The following is a 27,115-nucleotide window of genomic DNA, read 5'->3' as shown; positions in this document are numbered from 1 at the left end:
AAAAGCTGGCCCAGTCTGAACATGAAAACTCTGGATCTGGCCAAAGGCCATCTGTCATCTTGTTCTTGCAGTGCCCTGTGATTCCCAGCAGCAAATATTTAGAGGTATACTGCCTCTGACCATGGAGGTATATCTTGGCTAGCAACGTGCTTCTAAAAAGTGCTCTGCCTTGATGTGCCTTTGGAGTGTACGGGGGAGAGTGCTCTGGATTATAAAAAACGAAGTCAGTGAAATCTGCCAAAATGAAACCCCACACACACACACACACACACACACACACCTTGATTTCAGTTTGGGTGTCTCAGGTAGAAGGTTGCCCTGTGCTTTCTAAGTTCCACCACATCTGCAGGTCTAGAGTTAGAGAATCCAGATCAGCATCCGTTAAAGTTGCCTTGAGAATTCTAGACATTTCCTGTGCACCTGCCAAGTTCTCTATACATTCATTGTTTTATTTTCACTAGGACAGACACATTCACACTGAGCGGAAAGTGCCTGCTGTCCTGGAATTATCAAGATTCTGGAATTCTGTTTGTTACCCTTCAAGGTAAATTTTACTGAAATAACATGATGTTCTCTTGAGGAGAACACACACACACACACACACACACACACTTCCTCCCTTAAGAGGCAAAAGGAGCCCTTGTGATCTAGGATTGTATTTCTTTCTTTTGGTGGAATATCTCAGAAATCAGCAGGACAGGACTGTAGTAGTGTTACAAAAGAAGAAAAATAAGACAAAGTCGTCATGGAATATGGAATATGGAAAATTCCGATAATAGTTTGGCTTCCGTGTTGACAAAGAGGGTTGCTTTTGGCTTGAAAATGACCCTCTATAAACCAAGGAATTGTCTACATCTCCTCTTTAAAGACATTAAGGAGATCAAAATCCTGTCTTTTATTGGACCACATTGTGGGTAAGTATTTGATACGATAAGGAAGGTTTCACGTCATGCAGAGTCCTCTGTTGGGCTAAGGCCGAGACAGATAATTTACTAACTCAGTTTGTAGCCTGGCTGTCTCCTTAGACACTGGATTGGACATGGAGATGACAGCCATAAAGAAGGAAATGGGTGGGAAACCAAAGCCTATAGCCTGTAGTGCTGAGATTGTGCTGTGCAAGGTGTAGAATTCACTAGCATTTCAAAGGACTGACCCTGGCATGTTGGGAAGGAGAGAATGATAGATCCAGGGGGAGAATGGATGGGGAAAAGTCAGGTTTGCCAGGTCACTAGGAATGGACTGAAATATTCAGCTCAGTAATTTGGGGAGGTGCTAAAAAATAAAAAAGACTAGTTTGATTTTCAGGAGGCAGGCAAATTCTAAGGAACTTTGGGTAATGGGGATCTTAACTTAAATGGTGTTTCCATGTGCTCTGGCACCTGTCACGGTGTGCTGTGTGCCAGAGGCGGTTTAGTCATTCTGGCCACATGACCAAGAAAAGCTGTGTGTGGACAAAGACCAGCTCCTTCAGCCTGAAAGTGGGGTTAAGTGTCACATCCCATAGTCGAATTCCACTGGACTTATCCGTCCAGGGGTCCTTTATCTTACCTTACCTTAAAGGTAAAGGGGCCCCTGACCATTAGGTCCAGTCGTGACCGACTCTGGGGTTGCGGCGCTCATCTCACTCTATTGGCCAAGGGAGCTGGCGTACAGCTTCCGGGTCATGTGGCCAGCAGGACTAAGCCGCTTCTGGTGAACCAGAGCAGCATACAGAAACACCGTTTACCTTCCCGCTGGAGCGGTACCTATTTATCTACTTGCACTTTGATGTGCTTTCAAACTGCTAGGTTGGCAGGAGCTGGGACCGAGCAATGGGAGCTGACCCCGTCGCGGGGATTCGAACCTCCGACCTTCTGATCGGCAAGCCCTGGGCTCTGTGGCTTAACCCACAGCGCCACCTGTGTCCCACCTTACCTTATCTTACCTTAAAAAATTAGGTTCCTATGTTCTCTTGAAGAGAAGAGCACAACTGGATCGAGCTCATCTAGTCCAGCATTGTGTTTGCATAATAGCCACCCAGATGCAAGTGGGAAAGCTGTAAGCAGGAAGCTTGGGGGTGGGTCAACTTCAGTTCTTTTGGGGGACAGGGGTTCTTAAAAGTAGATTATCCTACCACAGAAATTCCACATCAGATACTGCCCCCTCCACAAAAAGCTGAACAAAGTGTGCTTTGCTCCTTGCTGATGCTTACAAATGATGATGATGATGATGATAATAATAATAAGAGTAATAATAATAATAATAAATAATAATAATAATAATAATATTTGTATCCCACCCATCTGACTGGGTTGCCCCAGCCACTCTGGCAGTTTTTACATAGGAGTCAGCCATATTTAATTTCTGCTATGCATCAATGATTCATGTAGTGGTTGGCAAGTCCTAGGCGCTGAGGTTTTACCCACAGCGCCACCCGCGTCCCTTACCTTACCTTAAAAAATGAGGTGCTCATGTAGCAATATGCTTCATTAACCAGCAGACACAAAAAGAGAGTATTTGAAGGGTATTTACTATTTAAGGATGTGCTGAAGCTTAACCTGTCCGACGAGGAAGGTGAAGTAGAGGAGGTTTCGACCCCAAAAGGGAAGTGTTTTCTTTCTTTCTTTCTTTCTTTCTTTCTTTCTTTCTTTCTTTCTTTCTTTCTTGGAAACTGAATGCATTCTACCCTGATATAATTTGTGTATATGGTGTCCCTTATGTTGCCTGTCATTTAAGTGCTTAATAGATGCATATGCCTAATGTGTCTTATTCCTCCTCCACTTTTCAAACTGCACATTATCAGGTTTCCAAATGCAGAGACTATTTACAGCTCTGTATTTTGTGTCTAGCTGCACACAAAAAATAATACCTTGCTTCAGGAAAGGGTTCTCTTTGGGGAAAGGCTGTAGCTCAGTGGTAGAGCACACAAGTTCTGTGAAAAAGATTCCAGGTTGCACTCCCAACTTCTCTAAGTTTTGCTGTGAGTGTCTCCTCTTTGAAGCCCTAGGCAGCTGCTGCCAGTCAGTGTTGACAGTCCTGAACTGGGCAGACCAATCATCTGACTGGGTATAAGGCAGCTCCCTGTTTTCCTAGGTTTTTCCTTTTTTTTTTTTGCCAAAAACAGAATTCAAAAGCCACATTGCACATGAACAACAGTACATGTGTTCCGGTGGAGAGGGGAGATTGTTGCCCCACCGATAGTTTTTGCAGCAACAAAGAATAGGTTGGACGCAGAGGAAGTTAGTTATACCTTAGACCCACTGGAATCAATGGGACACATCATAGCTGTGTGACTAACTTACCCCATGGATTTTAGTGGGATTAAAGCAGGGGTGAGCAAACTTTTTCAGCAGGGGGCCGGTCCACTGTCCCTCAGACCAGGGGCCGGACTATATTTGGGGGGGGGGAATGAATGAATTCCTATGCCCCACAAATAACCCACAGATGCATTTTAAATAAAAGGACACATTCTACTCATGTAAAAACATGCCGCTTCCCGGACCGTCTGCGGGCCGGATTGAGAAGGCGATTGGGCCGAATCTGGCCCCCGGGCCTTTAGTTTGCCTACCCATGGATTAAAGGATGTCCAATTTACTATGGACAACCTAGACAGCATCTTAAAAAGCAGAGACATCACCTTGCCAACAAAGGTCCGTACAGTTAAAGCTATGGTTTTCCCAGTAGTGATGTATGGAAGTGAGAGCTGGACCATCAAGAAGGCTGATCGCTGAAGAATTGATGCTTTTGAATTATGGTGCTGGAGGAGACTCTTGAGAGTCCCATGGACTGCAAGAAGATCAAACCTATCCATTCTTGAGGAAATCAGCCCTGAGTGCTCACTGGAAGGACAGATCCTGAAGCTGAGAAGAGAAGACTCCCTGGAAAAGACCCTGATGTTGGGAAAGATGGAGGGCACAAGGAGAAGGGGACGACAAAGGACGAGATGGTTGGACAGTGTTCTCGAAGCTACCATCATGAGTTTGACCAAACTGCGGGAGGCAGCGGAAGATAAAAGTGCCTGGCGCACTCTGGTCCATGGGGTCACGAAGAGTTGGACATGACTAAATGACTAAACAACAACAACAATTTACTGTCGATTCAACTCAACATGTTTCGTACTCCTCCCGCCATCCAACTGAGCACCTGCAATTAGCCTCTAAGGCCCCATCCCTTGGGTTTGGGGTAGCCATTGCCAGCCTGGTGCCCTCCAGATGTTTTAGACAATTGATCCCATTGGGCTGAACTTCTGGAGGGCACCAGGTTGAAGAAGGATGGCTTAAGGGAAAGAAGGAATACCATTTCAGAAGGCACAGAAACCAGACAAGCTTTAACCCATGGAATTTCTCGTTATGGAACATAAAACACAGCACACCAGGCAAATGCACTCAGAAGTTTTGGTTAGGCTCATTTCTGTAACATTTTCATCTATCAGCAGAAGCACACCTCAGTGGAGCGTAACCCTTTTTTGGCCCGAGATTTATACATTTCATTTTACAGCCTTTGCCAAACTTTTAAAATCTCTTATTCTAAAGTGGAACAACCCCTGCCCTCCTTTTTATGAAGTACAAGCACATATTTTACATTTATTTTCATAACTTCCACTTAAAAACAATCCTTTGGGGGGCTGTAGTTGGGTTAATAAAGCCGAGCAGAGTGTGGAAGGAGCCTTCGAGGTCTGTTCCGCACAAGGAGACAATGTTGGCTGAGGGACAGAAATTAAAGATGCAAGGACATGGCCTGGCAGCCTTTCTCCAAAGCAGGCCTCGGATCCAAGGGCTTCGTCCCAAGTGCACAGAAGGAACGACTTCAACAGTGCTTTCCACAAGATCACTTTAATGCAGATTAGCTGTTCTTTAACACCATTGCTGTTGGATTTCTTGGCAAACACAGGGCGAAAGCCAACGCAGTACTAAGCGAAAGTTCTCCCAACATGAGTGATTTTGCTTTCACTACAGAATCTTCTCCCCCTACACCCCACTAAAACTGTGATAAGGGTTCCCTTAACCCTCTTGAAGGACGCAGGTGGCGCTGTGGGTTAAACCACAGAGCCTAGGACTTGCCGATCAGAAGGGCGGTGGTTCGAATCCCTGCGACAGGGTGAGTTCCCGTTGCTTGATCCCTGCTCCTGCCAACCTAGCAGTTGAAAGCACGTCAAAGTGCAAGTAGATAAATAGGTACCACTCCAGCGGGAAGGTAAATGGCATTTCTGTGAGTTGCTCTAGTTCGCCAGAAGCAGCTTAGTCATGCTGGCCACATGACCCGGAAGCTGTACGCCGGCTCCCTCGGCCAATAAAGCTAGATGAGTGCTGCAACCCCAGAGTCGGCCACGACTGGACCTAATGGTCAGGGGTCCCTTTACCTTTACCTTTAACCCTCTAGAACAGATTTCAGGAGGGTGGAGGGAGAATCCCATTTCACAAGCATAAATCCTTGCACAGGTAGGATGTGTAGGTTGAATACTGCCCAGGAATTCCCCACATTCTTCTGGAACATTTTACAGGCTGGAGGGTGTTGACCTACCCTAACCACTGAGGAAACAACCTTTTTTTTAAAGCCCCGTGGGCACATTTGGGTTTTTGAGTAAGGGCCATGGCAATGATGGAAGCAATTGCATGTGTTTCAGTAGGCTAAGGAAGGAAGTTTGCTTCAAGCAAAATTTGAGAGCAAACTGGAGGTTTCTGCTTGGACAGAGCATCTGAGGAATTTTGATGGAAGTCATGCACTTTGGCGAAATGTGTACATAAGTGACAACTTTTTTTTTTAAAGGAACTTACTACTTAAAAAAATGAAATTAGCACACAGGGTGCATGTGTGTGCTTGTGTGTGTGTGGCATTAAAGGGTGGGGGGGGGGTAACCTCCAGCAGGAAACTGGTATGGGACTCTCACCCAGATTGGGAGCATGATCAAGAATGGGTCCTCACAGCTGTTTTACTGCAAAATAAGAGCGGCAAGTTTAATCACATGGCTCCCCTCCCCCACCTCCACAAAGGGTTTGGGCCAAAGTCAGGCTTGAAAAGAACAAAACATCAAGCATTGTAGCTCCTGTCCAAAGTAGCCAGCCAGCTAGCTGTGTCCTCTCCCAGGATACTCCATTGCAACCTCCCTCCCCATCTAGTCTTCCCTCCTTCCCTCAACAGCCAGTCAGCAAATCAGTGGCCGCTGAGCACGTGCAGTCCATGTATGCTGATATAACTCTCTGTTTCAATATCCAGTTGTCCTCCGCCCCCCCTGGACAACAACACACTTTCTGTATCTTAAGTAGATTTATAATCTGCCCTACTGCCCACTTCCCCCCCTTTTAACTGGATTTTCATTATGAGACGTTAGTGATATAAAACAAAATGTATGGAATGCTGAACACGTCCTTGGGAAGGCTGCAGAGCAAATCTGCCTTCTGCGAAAGCCAAAGGCACAGTGGGAACCAATAATGTGGCGTCTCCCTCCGCACAATGATTCATTTCATTTTTCATAATTCCTCTGAAATGTTTCGGCTGGAGATTTGCAAAACAAACATGGCGTGATATCCAGCCCTTTGATATCTTGCCTTCTAGCCAATCTATCACCCTTCCCACCCGCAAGACACGCTCTTTAAAGTCTCCCCCCGATCTTTCCAACTTTCACGTACATCCTCCGGGTCGCACTCTGGTTTACTGTAGACCTTTTAGCAATACAACAAGACTTAGTCTTCAATATGCCACATGAAAAAAGAAAAATAAACACAAGAAGCTGCCCACCACTTCAGTCAAGTCGCCATGGCCCGTGAAAGTGTGTGTGTGTGTGGGGGGGACTGCTATTATTATGATTATTTTATTATTAGGCTTCTCTGTCAGTATGCTTTCTACTAGGTTTTTATTATGTTTCCGTCCTTGATGTTTTGTAATGTATTTCTAATGTTGTACACCGCCCTGAGATCTTTTGATAAAGGACAGTACAGTGGTACCTCAGGTTACATACGCTTCAGGTTACATACGCTTCAGATTACAGACTCCGCTAACCCAGAAATAGTGCTTCAGGTTAAGAACTTTGCCTCAGGATGAGAACAGAAATTGTGCTCCGGCGGCACGGCGGCAACAGGAGGCCCCATTAGCTAAAGTGGTGCTTCAGGTTAAGAACAGTTTCAGGTTAAGAACGGACCTCCGGAACGAATTAAGTACTTAACCTGAGGTACCACTGTATATAAAATGAATTAATAATACTAATACTAATACTAAAATACTAATAATACAGCACAGGTGGCCACTGGCACATAGGAAACTGAAGCACCAATTTTTCATGGGGGTTTACTGTGGGGCACTTTTCACTGCAGCTCCTTATGCCACCTACAGGAGAACACTCTTGTGCTTGAATTCTGCTTGCGGGTTTCCCCACAGGCATCTGGTTAGTCACTGTGAAATCAGGATGCTGGCCTAGACGGATTCTCTTGAAAACGTGGAACCAAATAAACATAAGTCTTATAAGTCTCTGAAAGTCTTTGTAGACTATGCAAGCCTCTGAAAGAAGCAATAGGTCAGATTCTTATCTGGTGAAAACAAGCCGTAAAGCTTTGTTTTATGGTGTCCAACGCTGCCGAAGTGGTCCGCAAACAGACGTAGTGAACAGAATAGTGATTCCGGATATACCCACTGTTTCGTAGACTTCTTCAGCACAGCAGAAGGATACAGAAATGTTTCATAAACCCATCTATATGGTGAATGGAATTGTATAACAGCAATAACAATGGAGCAGTGGTCATAAGGTTATGACCTTATATTTTGGAAATGTACAGCCATGGTTTTTCTTCTTCAATTTTTTTGGGGGCCCCCAAGAGAGTGGGGCCCTAAGCTATTGCTTGTTTAGCTTATACGTCAATCTGGCACTGGGTCAGTATTGTCTACGGTGCTTGGCAGTTGCAGGTGGAATTTTAGGGGAGTGCGGCAGGTTCTGTCACACTGGGTGCGGGGCCTCGGGGGCTCTGCAACTATGATGCAAGGCAAGAGGCAAGGAGGGCATCGGATTTTGGTATTTCACAGGGCACCGCTGTAGTTTGAGACCCCAAGGTCTCATGGTTTATAACAGAGGATCTCCATGCTTTGTGACAAGAGGACATCTGTCAGGAGTCCAGGTTCCCAGCTTGATAGCACAGTAAGTGTAGGTAATTAAAAAAGAGGATTTATTGCAAAAATGCTCTGGACAGCTCTGACAAAGCCTCGGGCATCATTACTCAAGATGACCCTTCTGAAGACTCCTTCCACGGTCAACAGAAGATATTGAACTTACGACCCTTACATCTTTTGTTTTGCTTCCTGTCTAGTAACCCTCCCATTCACCGACTCTTTGGACTTAGTGGATCATCTCCAAACTCTTCCTGTTCTGAGAGGCTGTCTCTGAGTTTGTTCGCTCCTGTTTGTGCTTCCGGTGAGCTTTGGCTGTGTTCTAACCTGCTCTCAGCTACTACATTATCAGCCTGCCCGTCAAGGTCAGCTGTGCAGCTGCCAGCTCTCCCCTGTCTGGCTAACATCTAAGCCTCTCTGTTCCTGGCTGCTTTCTGCAGTTGGCTGCAAACCTTTGCTTGGAGCTGGCTCATTCCTGACAACATCCCCAGCTCTAGTTGGAAGTGCTTTGGGCCTCCTGCATGGAAAGTGGATGCTCTGCCACTAAGCTATGGCCCTCTGTGCTCAACTCCCTAAATTATGTGTTGTGCAAAGTACTAATCTGTTTCATTGGATCATGCTAAGTTCTACTAAGAGAGGGAGACATGCTTCTCTCTGTTCACTTTCTCCATACCAAACACCATTTTATGAACTTTGATCATGCTGCACTTAGCCACACCCCCTGCAAACCTAAAGAGGTCCACACATTTTTGTCTTTTCCCATAGGATCATGCAGACCTGAGACACGTAGATTGATAGCTCCAGAATCTCCAGTTTGGAATGGCAGTTCAGTGCTGATTCAGTGGTGTAGAAGCAGTGGTTTTTGAACTAGAGAACATAGGTTAACACCAGAGAGAATTACCTGACGGTAAGAGCAATTCTGCTTCCCATCGCCATCGCAGAATATCCTAACCTTGATATGTTTCCAAGGAATAGATGCTTTTGGCATGAAGACAAAGGGTCAAGGTAAAATATATATGCAAGTAATGAGCAATCCAATAGCATGTAAGTGTCCTAAAGAGGCAGAGACTAAAATTGACGGACCTGCAAGAGTGGAAAGGTGTGACTGAGACTGTTTCCAGGCTATTGGTATTTTGCAGGTGGGGTTCAAACATATACCTGCACAATTAATATGGATTTCGGGCTCTTGCACAAGCAACCTGCCTCCCACAACCAAATTAGACTTTTTGCAGCAAGGAAAGTGAAAGGAGAATGAAATGAAAAGTACAGGGTAACCATCACTTGATGTGATATCATGTAATCTCTGTACAAAATAAGAATGAATGCCCAATAAACAGCAGTTGTCATTTAACTTCAGTGCAAATATTGTGAACACAAATCAGGATGAATGTTCAATAAACGGTCCATATGGAAAACCTCTAAGTCTCAACCTATGCTATAGGCACACCGTTAATAAAAGTTTTCTTCAAAAGATCTGAAAGGGGGGCAGTTTTTGTTTCTATGGAAAGCTTTTGAGAAAAAAACCACTCACCCCTTTTGATTCAACCCTGTTCTAGATCCATCACTGAGGTAACTTTGCAAGCGATTGGTGTAACTGTCAAAGAGTAACGAAGTAAGCATTGATCCTGAAGCAAGTTAGCAAAGTCGGGGGAAAGCACTTGTATAGCTTGTTTCAGGATTGGTGCTAATGCTTTACACTTCAACGATTATATTGATAGGTCACAAATTTACCTCAGTCTCACCTGATGCCCTTTCACCCTTGGTTCAAGCCTATGACTTGCCTGTCTTTCCCAATCTCTTCATGGATGTCCAGTTCCCTCACTTACAAAAACATGAAGCTTTTGATCTTTCTACCCTTGCTCTCCTCGTCCTATTGAAGCGTGTACACCCACCTACCCACCCACACCCCTTCCCCTTCAGTATAGTTAAGCTTTATTATTATTGTTGTTGTTTTAAAAAGGTTGTGTGAACCTTTCATGAACCTGGGCTGAACTTTTTAAAAGATTGGTTATGCAGCTTGGACCCAGGAGATTTTCGCATGTTTTGGATTTTATTCTGAGCATTTGAGCTTTTCTGGGCTGTCCGTCTCCCAAGTGTTAAATGAAGAAAACCCAACACCGATTAAGAACTTGTATTTTCAACTATAATATTTTAATGGGCAGCTGAAATGCAGAGCTAGTCCTGTTGGGACTTGTAAGTATGCATTGAAAAAGGATAGTTATTCAAAACTAGAGTGCCACATGCATCCCTGTGGCACGGGAATTTAAACAGATGATGTTTATGGGAAAGAGTTAGTGAGTTCCATGATGGATATGTATGTTTCTTATAATTTTTTTGGCTGCGGCCTGCACTTCTTCCTGAGTGTGAGCAACAGAAGCATTGGCCCTCCTTTGGAAGGAAACCATATAGTTCTGTGGTGAAAGAACAGCAAAACATGGTGGATGGTAGACGAGGGAATGAAAGACCTAAATGGGTGACTTGGCATCTTCTGCATAGGACTGGCCCAAGACATTTTGACACCTGAGGCAGACCCCAAAATGGCAGCCTCCTCCCCACAAGGAAAGAAGGGATGAGGGAAGATCTACATCAGGACCAAGGGGGAAAAGAAAGGTCAACATTTGATCTGCTGTCCTGGTGGATCTTGTGGCAGCTTTGCCTTGCCCTCATGGGTGAACTTGGCCTGAATAACTATCTACATTGCCCATGAGGATTTTGCCACCTGAGGCAGTCACCTCACCACCTCATGGGTGGGCCAGCCCTGAATTACAACTCTTGCTGGCCATGGTGGCACAACAGCATCTGGAGGGCCACAGGTTCCCCTTTCCTGACCTAGAGTTTGGGGGTGTGGCTTACGTTCATCCTGGTCGCAGCCTATGAGGAAGAGGTGTGAGAGGAGCCCTTGGGTGGGGGGAAGTCCTCAATGAAACAACCTCCATCTGAATGCCATAGAGCAGCGGTTCTCAACCTGTGGGTCCCCAGATGTTGTTGGACTACAACTCCCATCATCCCTGAGCTCTGGCCTTGCTAGCTAGGGGTGATGGGAGTTGTAGTTCAACAACATCTGGGGACCCACAGGTTGAGAAAGGCTGCCATAGAGCAAGAGAAAGATTTGTCTGCTCCCCTCAAGGAGTCAGACCAGTTGGTCTAGCTCAGTATTGCCAGTGCTGACTGGTAACCACTGAAGGATTTCAGACAGGGAGTTTCTCCCAGCCCCGTCTGGAGGTGCCTGGGATTGACCTTGGGATCTTCTGCATGTAAGGCGAATGCTCTTCCACATAACAATGGTCTCCCCCCCCCCCCCGTGCAAGAAAAGAGAAAAGACATGCATTGCCAAAACAGAGGACACAGGTTGGCTTCAGATTTGCATATGCTAATTTGTATGCATAGGCTCAGATTTAGATTTCTGTCACCAGATTCTTCTGTTTTCAAAAGTTATAAATGCACTGTTTATGTTGGCTCGTGGGCTAGATGTTTGCCGCAGGCTGTTGTTCCACAAAAATGTATTGAAAGCCTTGCCAATGAAACTATGTAAAAATAGGCCTAAAGTACTAAAATAACTCCTAAAGAGGTTCTTCCCCCCACCCTGCAAAAAAACAACATGCCAGGTTTTTGATGTCACTCTGGTTAAGACTGCAGCCATACAGGATTATTGAGAACAAGTTCTACCTAACGCTGTGAGACATATTTCCAAGGGGGCAGCCAGTTGAGAGGTTCAGGGTAGGCTGGTTGTCCTAATCGTGTCTAGTTTGGGCCTCCAGATTCCTATCTAACTGTTATGAAACATCTGTATTTGTAGGAGTTGTAGTTCAGCAACATCTGGAAGGCCGCAGTTTCACCGCCGCTGGCATACACAAGTCCTGTCAATGTGACAGACCCAGCCCCTTCTAAAAGCTGTGCTAAGAAACCATCCTATGGAAGATTTTTGATGTACAGTGGTACCTCGGGTTAAGAACTTAATTCGTTCTGGAGGTCCATTCTTAACCTGAAACTGTTCTTAACCTGAAGCACCACGTTAGCTAATGGGGTCTCCTACTGCCGCTGCACCACCGGAGCACGATTTCTGTTCTCATCCTGAAGCAAAGTTCTTAACCTGAGGTACTATTTCTGGCTTAGTGGAGTCTGTAACCTGAAGCGTCTGTAACCCGAGGTACCACTGTAAAAATAAATCAAAGTATCACCTCCTCCAGTAGTCCTCCTCTGTCTCTTTTTCATTCAACTGTTGTTTTTCCTCTCTCCTCCAAACTGGCACAGCTGCGTACCTCCAGCAGATATTTCCTGTTCAAAACCTGCTCCAGACAGGATGCACGAGCTATAATGCAACCCAGGAGAGAGTATGGTGAGCCCTGCAGTGAACAGCAACAGAAGAGAGTGTGGTTGTCTTAACCACATGAGCTCTCATGTGTAAGCAGACTCTGAGAAGTAATAGCTGATGAAGCAAATCCATTTGCTTCGAAGTGTGGTGTTACAGTTCAGGGTGTTATGACCCGGGAGACTATGGTTTGAATCCCCACTCCGCCATGAAGTTCTCTATGCGACCTTGGGCCAATCACTAACCTACCTCACAGGGTTGTTGTGAGGATAAAATGGGGAGGGAAGAACTGTGTGACCACCTTGAGGGGTTTTTTGGGGGGTGGGGAAGGAAATGGCAGATTATGAGGGATTGCTGTATTTGCTTGCTTTCTTGCTTGGGGGTACAGATTAGGTAAGCTCATATTAAAATGTGAATGTAATAGATTTCTCCCTATTGCTGATGTCACCCACCCTCCTCACTCTTGCTACTCATTGGTGGGTTTGCTGACCAGCAGTGGCACTGTAGTGGACCGGGAGCCAAGTGACTGCTCAGATCCTGGCTCATTGCCCTTCTGGTGCCAGGTTAGCTCTCGAGAAAGTGTGAGTGGAGGTTAAGGCCTACCAAGGTTACTACCAAGGGGCCCAAATGGCACAGGATCTTGGAGGTCATAGAATTGTAGAGTTGGAAGGAAACCCAATTGTAGAGTTGTCCAAACCCCTGCAATGCAGGAATCTCAGCTAAAGCATCAAAGACAGATGATCATCCAATCTCTGCTTGAAAACCTCTAAGGAAGGAGAGTCCACAACCACAAACTGCTCTTCCTGTCAGAAAAGTTCTTCCTGATGTTTAATCAGAATCTCCTTTCTTGTAACTTGAAGCCGTTGGGTCAAGCCCTGCTCCCTCAGAGCAGGAGAAAACAAGCTTGCACCATCTTCCATGTGACAACACTTGAGATACTTGAAGATGGCTATCATATCTCCCCTTAGTCTCCTTTTATTCAGGTCCTGGTCAGCTCTGACTTGGTAAGCTGTGGGGAAACAGCCCATCGTCCATCCCTGCCCCAATCTGGAGCCAGGTCTTCTAACAAGAAGCAGAGGCAGCGGGGGTTTCTCCATCCTTTCATGACCATAGCCAGCCTCGAATCCTTTGAGACTGGAAGGAGTTCCCGGTCATACTTCTACGCAGCTCCTTTCATTTAATGTATTTCTGTTGCCTAGTAATCCATGTCTGCAATCACACAGAAGATTCCTCCTGCTTGGATCAAATAGGAACTCTGTCACACTGCCCGTGTGGGCATGTGGACAGAGATTTTGGTGGTGTGTGGGATCACCGGTAGCCCCCTGAACATTTTTTGGGCCCTGGCAAATTTCTTGACTTTGCCCACTGCTGATGCCAGCCGTACCTCAGCTGCCACACTGAGTGGGGCGAAATGTTTCATGTCTTCCACACAAGCCCCAGCTGATTATACTACTGGGTAAGAGCTCTTGATGGTTTTGAACCCGGGAAGGCACATCCCAGAACAAAAGTGAATTGGATTCTCCCTTCATGCATGGGTATATGCATACATCTTCCAATAAATAATGAGTTTAATTAAGCCCCAATTCCCTTTGGCCCAAGACATTGGTTCACAACAAAGAACCAATCTTGGACATTTTCTCTCCACTCCTCGCCTTCAATGTCTTTGTTCCAAGCCTACTTTTTCTGTACATACAGCAAGGAGCAAAATGACCATTTTCAGAAAACAATCAAGCCACAATGCATTAGTATGACATTTCTGAGCAATTCCTTGCGTTTCATGTAACTTGACCGCTACGGTACGCATGCCGAGCGCTGTGGGTTATTATTTTGGCACGCAATGGAAAGCTTTGTTGAAATGGGGTGTGTGTGGCCATTGTCTCTCATCTGTGTTGCTTCTTGGCATAAAAGAATGTGGTTGAAAAAAATCTGCTTTCTATGATTGGGGGAAAAATTGGGCACAGATGAGAAACTTGGAGCTAATTTCTGCAATTGTGGAATCCTCTTCCCATAGGCTTTAGAAGATCTTGGAAATGTATTGTAAGCAAATGTTGTAAGCAAAGGATGGATTCGGAGGTGTGTGAGCCACATCCCGTTCCCTCATGAGGCTCTTTTAGATGGCAGGCTGCGAGGTTCTGGAATATTTCTGCTTCCATCTGCTTCCCCCCTTCCATTTTCTTTCCTTCCTTTCCAAATGCCACACTGGGCTTGAGCAGAAGAAAGTCTCAGGATGAACCCATCCAGCTGCAATTGGCTGAGTTGCTCTGATGTGAGCAGGGAAGTATTTTGCTCAGGACTGCAGCAAGGGAGAAAAGGATTAAATCTCCGCTCTGTGTCTGATTCTGTTCGTCAGGGGTGGCTAACCCCTTGCAGCCCAGGAGCCACATATTCTGGGGCCACATTTTGGGAGTGGGAGGGGCCTGAGGCAAAGGTTGGTAGAGCAGTAAGCGTAAATGTTACCTTTGGACATTTTGCATGTTTCTGCACACACTCATACATCCTTCTCTATCCTCCAGCCAGGAGGGAAAAAATCCAGCCAGGCGTAAAAAACGGTGGGTGCAATTAGAAAGGAGCTGTGGCCTGGGGAGAGTTCTGGGGGCCAGACAGAACAGCCTGGGGGCCGCATTTCCACTTTCTCACCCCTGCTGTAAATGATCAGCCCCACCCCTATTGGTGCAAATTAATTCTTCTTTTCAAGTGCATTAAATCGAAACACATTTTAACGTCATGTACCGCTGGGTTTTTATTCCTTTTGAACTCTGTATTTGACCATGTGAGCAGAGGCTGTGCACCCAGGGGCAGGGCCATTGGGGCAGGGTAAGTGTTCCAGGGCGCGAGACGCCCATGGAGGCGGAGTGAGCTGCCCATGGCAGGGCGGGGGGTGGGGGGAGCCACTCCACTTTGCCAGCAGCCTTCCTCCGTTCCCTCATCCTTTTGACAGCTTGGGTGAGGCTTCTTTTGGGATACTACCAGGGAGACGGGGGCATCAGGCAGTCCTCCAGCTGGCTCCAGCCACTGGCCGGCAGCCGGTCTCTGTTGGAACAGCATCAATTAGCGACACGAGCCTCAGATACATTTAGAAACCTGTGCACACTCTATCAGCAGAGTGAGTAAATCTTCTCACAGCAGAAAAGGCGGACAGAGAAATGTGGAAGCATAATGTACAGCATTTTACTCAGCATAGTTCAGGAACAGAGGAAAACATGTCTGCTTCCCTTCGTCTCCAGCAAAACAGCAGTAACACAAAAGCTATACACAAACGGAAGTTCCCAGCAAGTGCTGGAAGTAAACAGGCATGTGACACACAAGTCACGCCTGCTCCTTTTAAGGTGGAATGGAACTATATCCTAACAGCTCCCCCCCCCCCCAGGAAGCAGCCCAGGAGCACGGGGCAGCAGTGCGCCACCCACCCACGACTCCCAAGCCTCCCCCAAGCTGTCAAAGCGAAGGGGAAAGGGAGGAAGGCCGCTGGCAAGGTGGCACAGCTCTGTCCCTTTCCCTGACTACTCAGGGTAGGCTTGGGAGTTGCGGGCGGGCGGTGCGCCGAATGTCACCCCCCTCAGTGATGACACCTGGGGCAGACCACCTCCTCCGCCTCTGCATGTGAGCACCCACACTTGAATTCTTGCACACAGAACTGAGGCTGGGCAGACCTGCAAGCAGACCTCCACGTCTCAGCTCTGCTCACCCCCCTTCACTTCTGTTTACAGTCTCTTTTTCATCAACTAGCAGCCTCCAAAGTGGCTGGCTGGGGGACCACTTCTCCTTTGGCGACAGGAATGTAGGAACAGTTGATAGCAAGTTCCCTTGAAGGCAGAAGAGACCCTCCCCCAACTTCAGGCTAAATGCTGGAACCACAGCGATACTTCTAGTGGAAAATGACACGGGGGGAGGGGGGAAGCTCAGTGAGTCTCCCATTGTTTCCTCCGCTGACTGCTACCTTGCCCAGTAAATACAAAAAAAGGGAAATCTTTTATCCTTCATAAATTATTATGATGTCTTTATTCAACCTAGTAGTGGCTGATGTCTGTTGGAACTGGGAGGGTTGTAAGGTAGGAGGCCAACAGTAGGTGGAGCTAAAGGTGACAAGGACATCTTCCTTCTGCATTCTGCAAAGGCAACACTTGAGGCTGAGGAGGAGGTAGCTGATAGCCCATGCAACCCCCTGGACTGGTTGTAAGCAAGGAGATAGGCAGGTGGAGGCTGCCTGAGGACATACCGGCGTTGGTGGAGCCAAATGGACCAGCCTCTGCTGATTCCATCCTCCAAACGAATTCACACAGTGGTGCACATGGCATTTCTCCCCATGCCCACAACAACTCTGTAGGGTTTGGGCTGAGCGATGTTTATTGGCCCCAAGTCCCTCAACAGGCTTCCTGATGGGAGTGGAGGGGGAGGTTTGAACCTGAGCCTTCCCTGTCCTAGCCCTGCCTTCTCACCACTGCCCCAGGCTGTCTGTCTTTTAAGTCAAGCTGTGTTGACATCTCCCTTTCCTCCAAAACGTGTCTTGGCTCCACTCCTCCTCCTCCTCCCTTGCTCCCCCCTGTCCCTTTTTGACCTCCTCTAGTTACACACAGGCAGGCAGGCAAGCTCAGAGGCAGTAATTAGAGTTCAATAGTCGCCATTGTTTCTGTGCGGAAAGTTATGACTATGACGGCTGCTGCCACAGACCATTATAATAATGATATTGTTGGGCATGTAGCAAAGCCAGCAATTCTCAGTTTTCTACGCCCTCGGGCTAGCCTGAGTTGGCTGCGGGAAGCAGAAGGAATCCTTTCCAAGGCTTTTTCTCTCAGCTGCCAGGTGGAAGAGTTTGCCACAACAGTGAGTGACTTCCAGCAGGTTGCTGTGTCAGCACTTGATGCGAATCTCCCTCCCTTTCTCTCTCTTAAATAGCTACTAGGGTTATTTCCCCCCGTCACCCCTTTTCATTTCACGATTGCACTTTGGCAGCAACCCTTTCGAATTGAGGAATGTCACGATGACATGTACCTGCTTCGGAGACAGGCGCAGATCAAGCAAATGTGTGGGATTTGCACTACTGCAGGTGTTCAGAAAGGAAGGTAGCAGCTGGGGAGGGGTCAATGAAACAGGGATGAAACTTGCACTCCAGCTATCCTTGTTTACTAGGGATGGAACTTATTTCCCTGGACTTTGTTAAATCACTTTCCTATTCCATCCTTGGTTGTTGTTGTTTTATTTGTGGGTCTTTTTTCGAGGGGGGACGCTTTGCTAGGCTGCTTCCAGACAGTTGCTATTTTGTAGGTAGGATTAAACTGCATACCAGCAAATTTAGGTGGCCCAGTTAAAGTGGTCTTGGTGCTCTTACACAAAAAACCCACTTCCAAACAAACAGCAAGGAGCGTGTTGGGAAAATGCACTGGAAAGTGTGGTAGCAAATCAGGGCAGGTAAAGGTAAAGGGACCCCTGACCATTAGGTCCAGTCGTGGCCGACTCTGGGGTTGCGGCGCTCATCTCACTTTATTGGCTGAGGGAGCTTCCGGGTCATGTGGCCAACATGACTAATCTGCTTCTTCTGGCGAACCAGAGCAGTGCACAGAAACACTGTTTACCTTCCCGCAGGAGTGGTACCTATTTATCTACTTGCACTTTGACGTGCTTTCGAACTGCTAAGTGGGCAGGAGCCAGGACTGAGCAACAGGAGCTCACCCCGTTGCGGGGATTTGAACCGCCGACCTTCTGAATGGCAAGTTCTAGGCTCTGTGGTTTAACCCACAGTGCCACCCGCGTCCCTATAAATTAGGACAAATGCTTAGTAAACAGGTTGTCTGGAAGCAGCTCTAGTTTGATTTGCTACAAATGTCAGCCTTCAGATATTAGGCCGCAGTCCTGATTGATTGACTGACTGGTTTCATTTTTACCCTGCTGTTCCTCTGAAATCTTTAGAGGTGTGGGCTGATATGGGAATAAGTCCTAGTTATTTATCTCTGAGTAGACAGGTGTAGGCTTGCATTGTTCACCTCCTGCCCCAGGCCTATGGAATTCAGGGCGGTTCACACCATGAAAATGAAATGAGAATCACAACAAGTTAGTAAAGGAAAGCACAAAGCAGTGGGTGAAAATCAGCAAAAGCAACACCCTTAACTAACAAAAGCCTGCCTTCGAAAACTGGGTAAAATAGGTTCCAGGCAAGGCTTCCCAGGGAAAGGTGTTCCAGAAACATGGTGCCACCACAGAGAAGGCCCCCTCCTCAGTCACCCTTACCATGCTCCTCATGGTAGGGGCACTCCCTTGATCTCAACACACAGACTGGCTCGTGTGGAGGCAAGTATTCCTCCTGCTATCCTGCTCCCAGGCTGCTTACTCAAATGCAGACACATGTCAACACCCACTCACTCACTCACCAGAGAACCCCATTCTGATAAGATTGCAGGACACTGTATTCCTCCTTTTGTGTTTCCCATCACAAGAGGGAGAGTGTGTACTCCAGCCAGCCAGCCAGGCTCCTCCCTTCCTCCCTCACATTTCTGGAGACCTATTGCATGTCATGTGTTGGGGCTGAATATCTGCAGTGCAGAATGAACCCCACACCAGCCGCCTTCCCACTGCATATGTTTGCCCTCCAGGGCAAGGAAGGCAATGGAGTCAGCAAAGGCACTGTGAGATGGGGCAGGGCTAACAAGCATGGTCCTGTTCTTCCCTTCATGCAGCTGGAAGTGCATTGTGTGTGTGTGTGTGTGTGTGTGTGTGTGTGAGAGAGAGAGAGAGAGAGAGAGAGAGAGAGAGAGATAGAGAGAGAGATAGAGAGAGAGAGATAGAGATAGAGATAGAGAGAGAGAGAGAGAGAGAGAGAGAGAGAGAGAGAGATAGAGATAGAGAGAGAGAGAGAGAGAGAGAGAGAGAGAGAGAGAGAGAGAGAGAGAGAGAATGTATAAAAAGGGCTAATGTTTTTCTGGCATAACTTTTTTTAAAAAAAACACCACATTGGCTTTTGAAACAACACAGAACAGGCAACTGCAAATGGAATGTAGTGGGTGGCTTGGAGCCTTTAATAGTGCATAATGCAGGAGGTGAAGTTCGGGAGCAGTGATGCTTTGTGTTAGAAGTGTGTCCCTGTTTTCATCTGTGAAATGCTAGTGTTCCACAAGACAGAAGGCATCAGATCTGCACTGCAGAAAAGAAGGCTGTGTATCAGCCTCCCATCGCCTTTTCTGTAATCTTCAGTTCCAAGGAGCTGCCCATTTCCCTGGACTAGGGGTGGACTGGAGGAAGCACACTGTTCTAGCTTAACAAATGCATGACATGTTTCCTGATGCCGACCCGACCATTAGGCAGATGCAGGCAATCACCCCAAGCAACGGATGCTGGGTCCCGGTGAGTGGCATAGAAATGTTGGAGTTCTCTGTGTGTGCATGCCCTCTAAGCAAGCTTGCTACCCTCAGATGTGGTGTTGGATGTTCTCCCAGCGTTGAAATGAGCTTCACCTGCCAGTCTGGTCCGCTTCTGCCCATGGAATGATGGAGGGCGCCATCTTTTCCTTTGCCTCAGGTAGCGAAATGTCTTGGACTGGCCCTGATGCTTCTATGGTCACTGTTTTCATGGCCACCCAAAAGAGGCTGGGGAAGGCACATACATCAAGACTGATAGGCCATTTTTAACAAGTGCTTTCTTCATTACTTCCTGTGAACTGAATCAAAACAGCCCTGGACCAACAATGTGATGTAATGATAAAAGAAAAGAAAGAACCTATGACCATTCTTGATGCTCTCAAGGTGGGAATCACGTGACCCTCCAGATGTTGTTGAACTCCATCAACCCAACGAGCATGCTCATTGACCAGGGATGATGGGAGTTGTAGTCCTGCAACATCTGGGGGGCCATAGGCTCCCCATTCAGATCTACTCTGACATACAGCAGCATAATGTTTCCCACGGTCTCTAGCCAGATGCCTCTGAGATGACCACAAACTGGACATGAAGGCAATTGTCCCCTCCCATCGTTTCTCCCCAGCAGCTGGCACTAGAAGTGACCCACACATAGGGGCGACAAAAATTCTGGTTTCCTAGGCCGGAGGGAATTTTTGACATACCTAAAATTTGCTGGGACTTCTGAGCATTCCAGCCATTTCAGAATGTTATTTCCTAAGCAGATTATTGCAATGCTTCCCATGGCACAGATAAGAGGAGAAACATTCTGAATGTCAAGGTATTTGCGTGGTCTGTTGTTTTTATAGGGGGGTGTCAAGAGTCAGCTAGTCCAAAGGGAAATTCCCAGCTATCAAAACCAGTTTTGCACTGTGATCTTCACAGTTCACACAGCAGGGATGCTTGGGCATTCAATAGGAACTTCGGAAGCTGCCCTATACTGAGTTAGAGCACCAATCCATCTCAGTATTGTCTACAGCCACTGTTCAGGATTTCAGGAAAGGGACACTCCCAGCCCTGCCCAGTATGGGACCAGGGATTGAACCAGGGGAAACTTCTGCATGCAGAGCAGATGCTCTGCCAGGGAGTTATAGCCCTTCTTCAGCAAATTACAAAGACGTAGGTCATGTGAGACTATTTCCATCTTTTATAACTTGCTGAATATTTTCAGGGGCCGACGACAAAATTCTCCTGTAGTTTCTTAAAAGTGTGAAGAAGCAGCACAGCTTCTTTCTTTCTTCTCCTTTCTGCCCCCCCCCCAAAAAAACTGCTGGAAGTAAGACCTAATGAGTTCCTGGGTTGGCATTTGTCATCCTGGGCGTTAGTGGTGGTAATGGTGGCAAGCTGCTGAGAATAACCAGCGAATATTCTGCAGAAGTGTCCTCTTTTTCAGAAGGGTTCTAACCCCCCCCCCAAAAAAAAACCCAAAGATGTCTCAGAGAATTCTTTTCATGATAATTTTTTTGCTTGAAGTGAAATAGTTTCTGTCTACTCTCCTTTTTGATCAAAGCTGCAGGCAGGTATTTTACTGCATTTTGGTTCAATGTGGCCCCATAAAACTCCCGTGGGGGCTAAATTTGGCCTGAGGGCCACCTGATCTCAGGAGCACCCTAGATGTCCTTCCTTCCTTTATATAGCCCAAGACCGTCAAGCAGCTTTTAACTCCACACTCCTTCTATGGTATATGATGTTTACTGTTGCATTTCACTGATGGCAGGGAGAATACCAAGCTATCTGCTTTCTGTAACACAGAACCACTGGCGGGCTGCAGTCAAGTTATCTGCTCTGTGCTGCAATTTCCCTGAGCCTAAGCAGAGGGCTCCTTGGCATTCTGCTTAGTTGTTAAATTTGGCCCTTGCCCGTGTACTCGCTTCCAGTCAAACATTTTGCTAACCATATTAGGCAATATGGACACCAGCCAACGAGCAAAGAGCTGGTTGAGTTGTTTACTTTTCGTGAAGCGCTTCTTAACATTTCCTAACCTCCCTCATTTTCGTTCAGCACATCTGTGGGTTCCTTCTGAGAAATGAAAGGAAAGCCCTAGTTTACTGTGGTTTACTGTGTTACATTGGGCAGGGGCATGAAGCGGAGGCTGATATTTTAGATGACAAGTCTCAAGCCTGTTTGGAACCCTTTTGGTCCCTAATTCCGGATCTGGTTGCAGTCACTCATGGATAAGGAAAAAGCATTCAGCACATGGTCAGAAAAACACTTCTGTTTCACATGTTGGCTTTGCATTCCTTAATTTCATGATACTCATACTGAATTTTTAAACCAAGATATTCTAGATCGGGGGGTTCCCTAACTATGGAGCTTCATTCAGCTGGTCTGTGGCATGTCCATATTAAACGCTCATATTGATTTTTATTTTTTGTTGCTTGTTATTTCTTATATTGTATTTAAATTCTCAATTTTAATTGCTTTTTATGCCTTATATTGCTTTTAGATTTGAATTCCATAGGATGCCATTTGTGATACAATATGAGAGAAAAAAAGAAGCACAAAAAATACTATTAAAAATCGCACAGCATCTACCACAGTGCACTGATAATTGCTATTACAGGCAGAAAAAATAAATAGGTGGTCTACCAAGACCACCAGCAATTTGGGGGGGATGTGTGTGGAAATAACTGATCTAGATCTCAAATTGACCTAGAAGCCCTAGACAAACATCTTTCCCCTAATCAGATACAGGGCTTGGGTGGGTTGTTAATGAATGGTGAACAGAAGGCACGGCACTCTGTCATGATGAAAGGCTCATTCTTCTGTATAGGAGTAAAACACACATAGTTCTGAGTGTTAATATTGTGTGTCTTAAATGACAAGCATTTCACATGATTTATGCTGTTGATTTATGCTGCTTGGTTTTGTAGCTGTGTGCTTGACTTGCAACATTATGCTAATATTAGGCAAATCCGTGTCCTCTTTGTTCTCAGTATTTGGTGATGCATTTCCCACCCACCCACAAAACAATGCGTAAGTGGCCAATTTATAAGCAAACTGATTACATTTTGCACCATTTCTCTACACAATTGTCATTAAACATTGCGTGCATGGCACGCCGCACAACATCGCATTGTTTGAAGGAGGCTGAGTGCTCTGTCGGAGCCAGTCACTGAATCTGCAGCATGCAAGGCATGTTGCGCGTGTGACGTTACTTGCACATGATGTGCACCAGGCCCCTCAACATGGAGGGCTCTCGGCCCCCTTCCAACAAATATTGAGGGGGCCAAGGTGTCTATGGCCCCCTAGAATTGGCACATCTAGGTAGGGTGGAGCTGTCTATCTCGGGAAGCAGATTTTGGAAGGTTGGGGACAACATCTGGATTTTCTGCCTCGTGTACCAAAAGGTCTTGGGTGCTCTCTGTGCCGCAGGTAAAAAGGGTCCACTCTGGGGGAAAAAATCCCCCTTCCTATGAATGGGTTTGCAGAATAAAAATTCCCATGTACATGCACTTGAGAATGAACCTGTGATTTCTATTTTTGTTAAAGAAGATTCTCTTTGGGAGTGAGAGGCTGGAGCTTCTCAAAGATAAGTTTGGTCAAAGAAAGGAATTCCCTTATTAGATATTTCTCATGTTTCCTGCATGCAGTCACTGATAAGGTGCTTCTGGGAGATTAGATTACATGGGCATCAGAATGAGGAGGGGATTAATCCTTCGGAGGGATAGGGGAAGTTTATACAAAGACAGCGCCTAAGATGAATCATTCTGCCATGTGATGGATGCGCATTATGAAGAATGCAAGGAAGGAGGGGACTAGATCAGAAGGGATCAAGGAAGATAATTTATGGCCAATGTGTAGAACCAATCTTAAGTCTCTGGGTGAAATACAAGCCTGCTTTCCTCATGGTGATTGTTTTTTAGCTTCTTGTGTTCATGGTCAGTGAAAGGACCAGCTTATATCAAATTAGTCTGTCTAGCTCACTACTGTTTACTCTGACTGGCAACCTCTCCACAAAGTTTACCTAATAACGTCAGAGTCAGGGCCACAAAATGGTGCAGGCATGCCCCCCATCAGCTCTCCCATCAAGGGGGAAAGGGCACCTGCAGTAGCCACCACTGCGTTCACTCACAGAGAGAGGTTATTTTCACATCTCCTCTGTTCAGAGCAGAAGGGTCCAGTCCTGGCATCCAGTGAGTTGCAGGTTTGTTGAAGGGTGCGTCTTCAATGTAGGAGAGGCTGAGGCAGTGCAAACAAGAACTGAGTAGGAAGAGCCAGCATTGTGCATTGTGGATTTTTAAAGGGATATTTGGTGAGACCTTTTGTGGGCACCTGAGTAGATGCTGATAGACATGCTGGTCCCATAATGTCTATCTACAGTCTCTCCACAAGACGAGCTTTTATTCCAAACAACAGTGCAGCATTGACTCAAATTAAAGTCATCAGTGGGTTCCTTGAAATAGGGCAGGTTTGGCTGCTAACCATCCATCCGTGGAGTCTCATTCTCCACCTTATTTGCACAAGACAAGCTTTGGCAATCCCCTTGTGGCTAGAAGAAGCAGAAGCTTGCACGAACAGAAGACTGCACCCAAAGCCCTCAGAAGGACCCCTTAAAACACATGCATCTTGGTGCATCTTGTCATCATCCCCCCCATGCTACGTGTGTGTGTGTGTGTGTGTGTGTGTGTGTGTGTGTGTGTTAAACAGCTCTGGTGAAAGACCTGGTAATTCTGGTTTATAGGTTCAGAGGACTTCACTGTACCTTGCGAATGGTTCTACCGTCCAAAGCTGCTACCCAATTCACCCTCGGTGGAGAGCAAAATGTGCTCTTTGTACTGTTGTGCTTTATGCCGTTCCAATCTTTTTAGCAAATCAAATCAAATCCTTGGCAAGGCACTAAGATAATTTAGGTACGAAGGAAGATTTGGTTTTACAGCTATTAATTGAGCGTGCAGCTACACATGGGGAGATAACGATAATTGAATGTCATGCTCTAAAGAAAAGGCAGATTTGCTTATGGCTTAGAATGTCAATCTACTAACCGACCCTGCATTTTGCTGGCCACAGTCACCTGCGCAAGATAAGGAGCCTGCAGCAAAAAGATAAGGAGCCCACAGCAACAGCCTGGGTGGTGATATGGAGACTCAAGTTTGCCCTGCACCCGAGATCCCCTCTTGAATCGAAAGGAAGCCCTAGATCTCAGCACTCTCATTTGCAAAATGCAAATATTAGTGTTTCTCCGAGTTTGTTTCACGGATGAACGGAACACTTACATTAAAAACATCATATTTGAAATTAATGATTGAAGGTCATAGCATGAGATTCATGTGGGATAAAAGGACCGTGTGGGGTGGTGGTGGTGGTGCAAGGGAGCAGCATTGCAGTGGCAAACTCTGACACAAACTACATGCATACATTAGGGCGGATGCGGAGAACCAATGCTCCTCCAGATATTGCTGAACTACAACTGCCATTAACCCTGGTCATTGGCTAGGCTTGCTTGTTCTGATGGGTGTTAAAGGTAAAAGGTAAAGGGATCCCTGACCATTAGGTCCAGTCGTGGCCGACTCTGGGGTTGCGATGCTCATCTCGCTTTATTGGCTGAGGGAGCTGGTGTACAGCTTCCGGGTCATGTGGCCAGCATGACTAGCTGCTTCTGGCGAACCAGAGCAGTGCACGGAAACGCCGTTTACCTTCCTGCTGGAGCGGTACCTACTTTATCTACTTGCACTTTGAGGTGCTTTCGAACTGCTAGGTTGGCAGGAGCAGGGACTGAGCAACGGGAGCTCACCGCATCGCGGGGATTCAAACCGCCGACCTTCTGATCGGCAAGTCCTAGACTCTGTGGTTTAACCCACAGTGCCATCCACGTCACCTGATGGGTGTTACAGATCATCAACATCTACACATGCCAGAAATTTGTACATATGTGGACTCTGTTTAGATATAATATACAGACTTAGGTTGGGAGCAGAACCTGCCACTGCATTGCTGACCCCCCCCCCCACCTGATTGGAAAAGAGCTAATGATTTACCCAAAGCACATCTTGTGACTTAGTAGGGACTTGATTTCCTGTCTTCTTCACAATGTTCTTTCAACCACACTGGGTTTTAAACATGAATCGAGTTATGGTCTGAGCAATCCCATTCATTCACAGCTGGAACAAAGTAGGGGCTGATTACTTTCAGACAGCAGTTGCAAGATTATTAGTTAAAGAAATGAGGAAGGTATCCCCTTCCATTCTTGCACCGTGAACAGTTCTGTCTGTTTGCTTTGTACAAGTCTGTTGCAGAAAGTTGCTTATATGGCACAAAATTGGCAATCTTCTGCCACAGAATGGTTGCTGTGAAATGGGTAGAACTTCTCTAACTTGATAAATTATTGGGTGGCTTTGTCAAAGCAAATGCCCTTGTTTCTATGCTTCCATAGAACTTATTTAGAGTTTTTAAGCATCAAAAGTAGTTTTAAAAGAAAAATTAACAAGGTAAAAGGAAGCAACTCCAAAAACAAAACAAAAATTGCCTGATTCTGCCGAGTGAAAGGGCATTAAAATGGTGTTATAGGACTCCTGTTGTAATATGTAGAATTACTATTTGCTTCACTTTGTGTGGGATGGAGGGAGAGAACTCCCACTTCGATTTTCAGTGAAATCACAATTTGCTAAATAAAAGGGTGTGTGCGCAGGAAAGGATTGGAATTAACATAAACATAAAAAACCTTAATATAAAACATAAGTGCATAACAAGAGTATGAAATGCTGGCACATCTTACCCTCATTAAAATTCTAGCTCCATGTTGTTAATTGGCTGTGACTCGTGATGCAGCTTGAGGATGTGGTGGCCAAGTTAGTGAACAACAGTCTGGATGAATGTGTGATGATTGGGGCAACTGTCCATGGTGCCAGCACAGAGAACATGCTCAGCAGAAAGTCTCTGTGTGCAGCCTCCCTTTACCATAGGGGACAAATCATAGCTCAGTGGTAGAGTAAATGCTTTGCAAGTGGAAGATTCGATCCCTAGTAAAGGTAACAGGACCCCTGACCATTAGGTCCAGTTGTGACCGACTCTGGGGTTGCGCGCTCATCTTGCTTTATTGGCCGCGGGAGCTGGTGTATAGCTTCTGGGTCATGTGGCCAGCATGACTAAGCCGCTTCTAGCAAACCAGATCAGCACGCGGAAATGCCGTTTACCTTCCTGCCAGAGCGGTACCTATTTATCTAATTGCACTTTGAGATGCTTTCGAACTGCTAGGTTGGCAGGAGCTGGGACTGAGCAATGGGAGCTCACCCTGTTGCGGGGATTTGAACCACAACTTTCTGATCGGCAAGCCCTAGGCTCTGTGGTTTAACCCACAGTGCCACCTGCATCCCAACTTGATCGCTAGTATTTCCAGTCAGTGGTGTAGCGTGGG

At 46.3% G+C, this 27,115-nt stretch overlaps 2 protein-coding genes across 13 annotated transcripts in view; both read left to right on the top strand.

Moving 5' to 3' along the window:
- The window catches only part of LOC310826186 (tigger transposable element-derived protein 1-like), a 1,677,490-nt gene that overhangs the window by 1,449,445 nt on the left and 200,930 nt on the right, over nucleotides 1-27,115 (top strand). The window lies entirely within an intron of this gene.
- Nucleotides 1-27,115, top strand: part of CALD1 (caldesmon 1) — a 181,645-nt gene that overhangs the window by 32,276 nt on the left and 122,254 nt on the right. Inside the window, exon 2 of one of the 12 annotated variants that reach the window (XM_083700186.1) lies at nucleotides 8,836-8,977. The exons of the other annotated variants lie outside the window; for them this stretch is intronic. The gene's annotated coding sequence lies outside the window, so the exon portion shown is untranslated. The remainder of the gene's footprint in view (nucleotides 1-8,835; nucleotides 8,978-27,115) is intronic. 12 annotated transcript variants of the gene reach the window in all.

This window comes from Podarcis gaigeae, assembly GCF_964106915.1.
Source record: "Podarcis gaigeae genome assembly, chromosome: 10".
Lineage (NCBI taxonomy): Eukaryota > Metazoa > Chordata > Lepidosauria > Squamata > Lacertidae > Podarcis > Podarcis gaigeae.
Note: the sequence above shows the minus strand (reverse complement) of the source record. Positions and strands in the feature narration are given on the sequence as shown.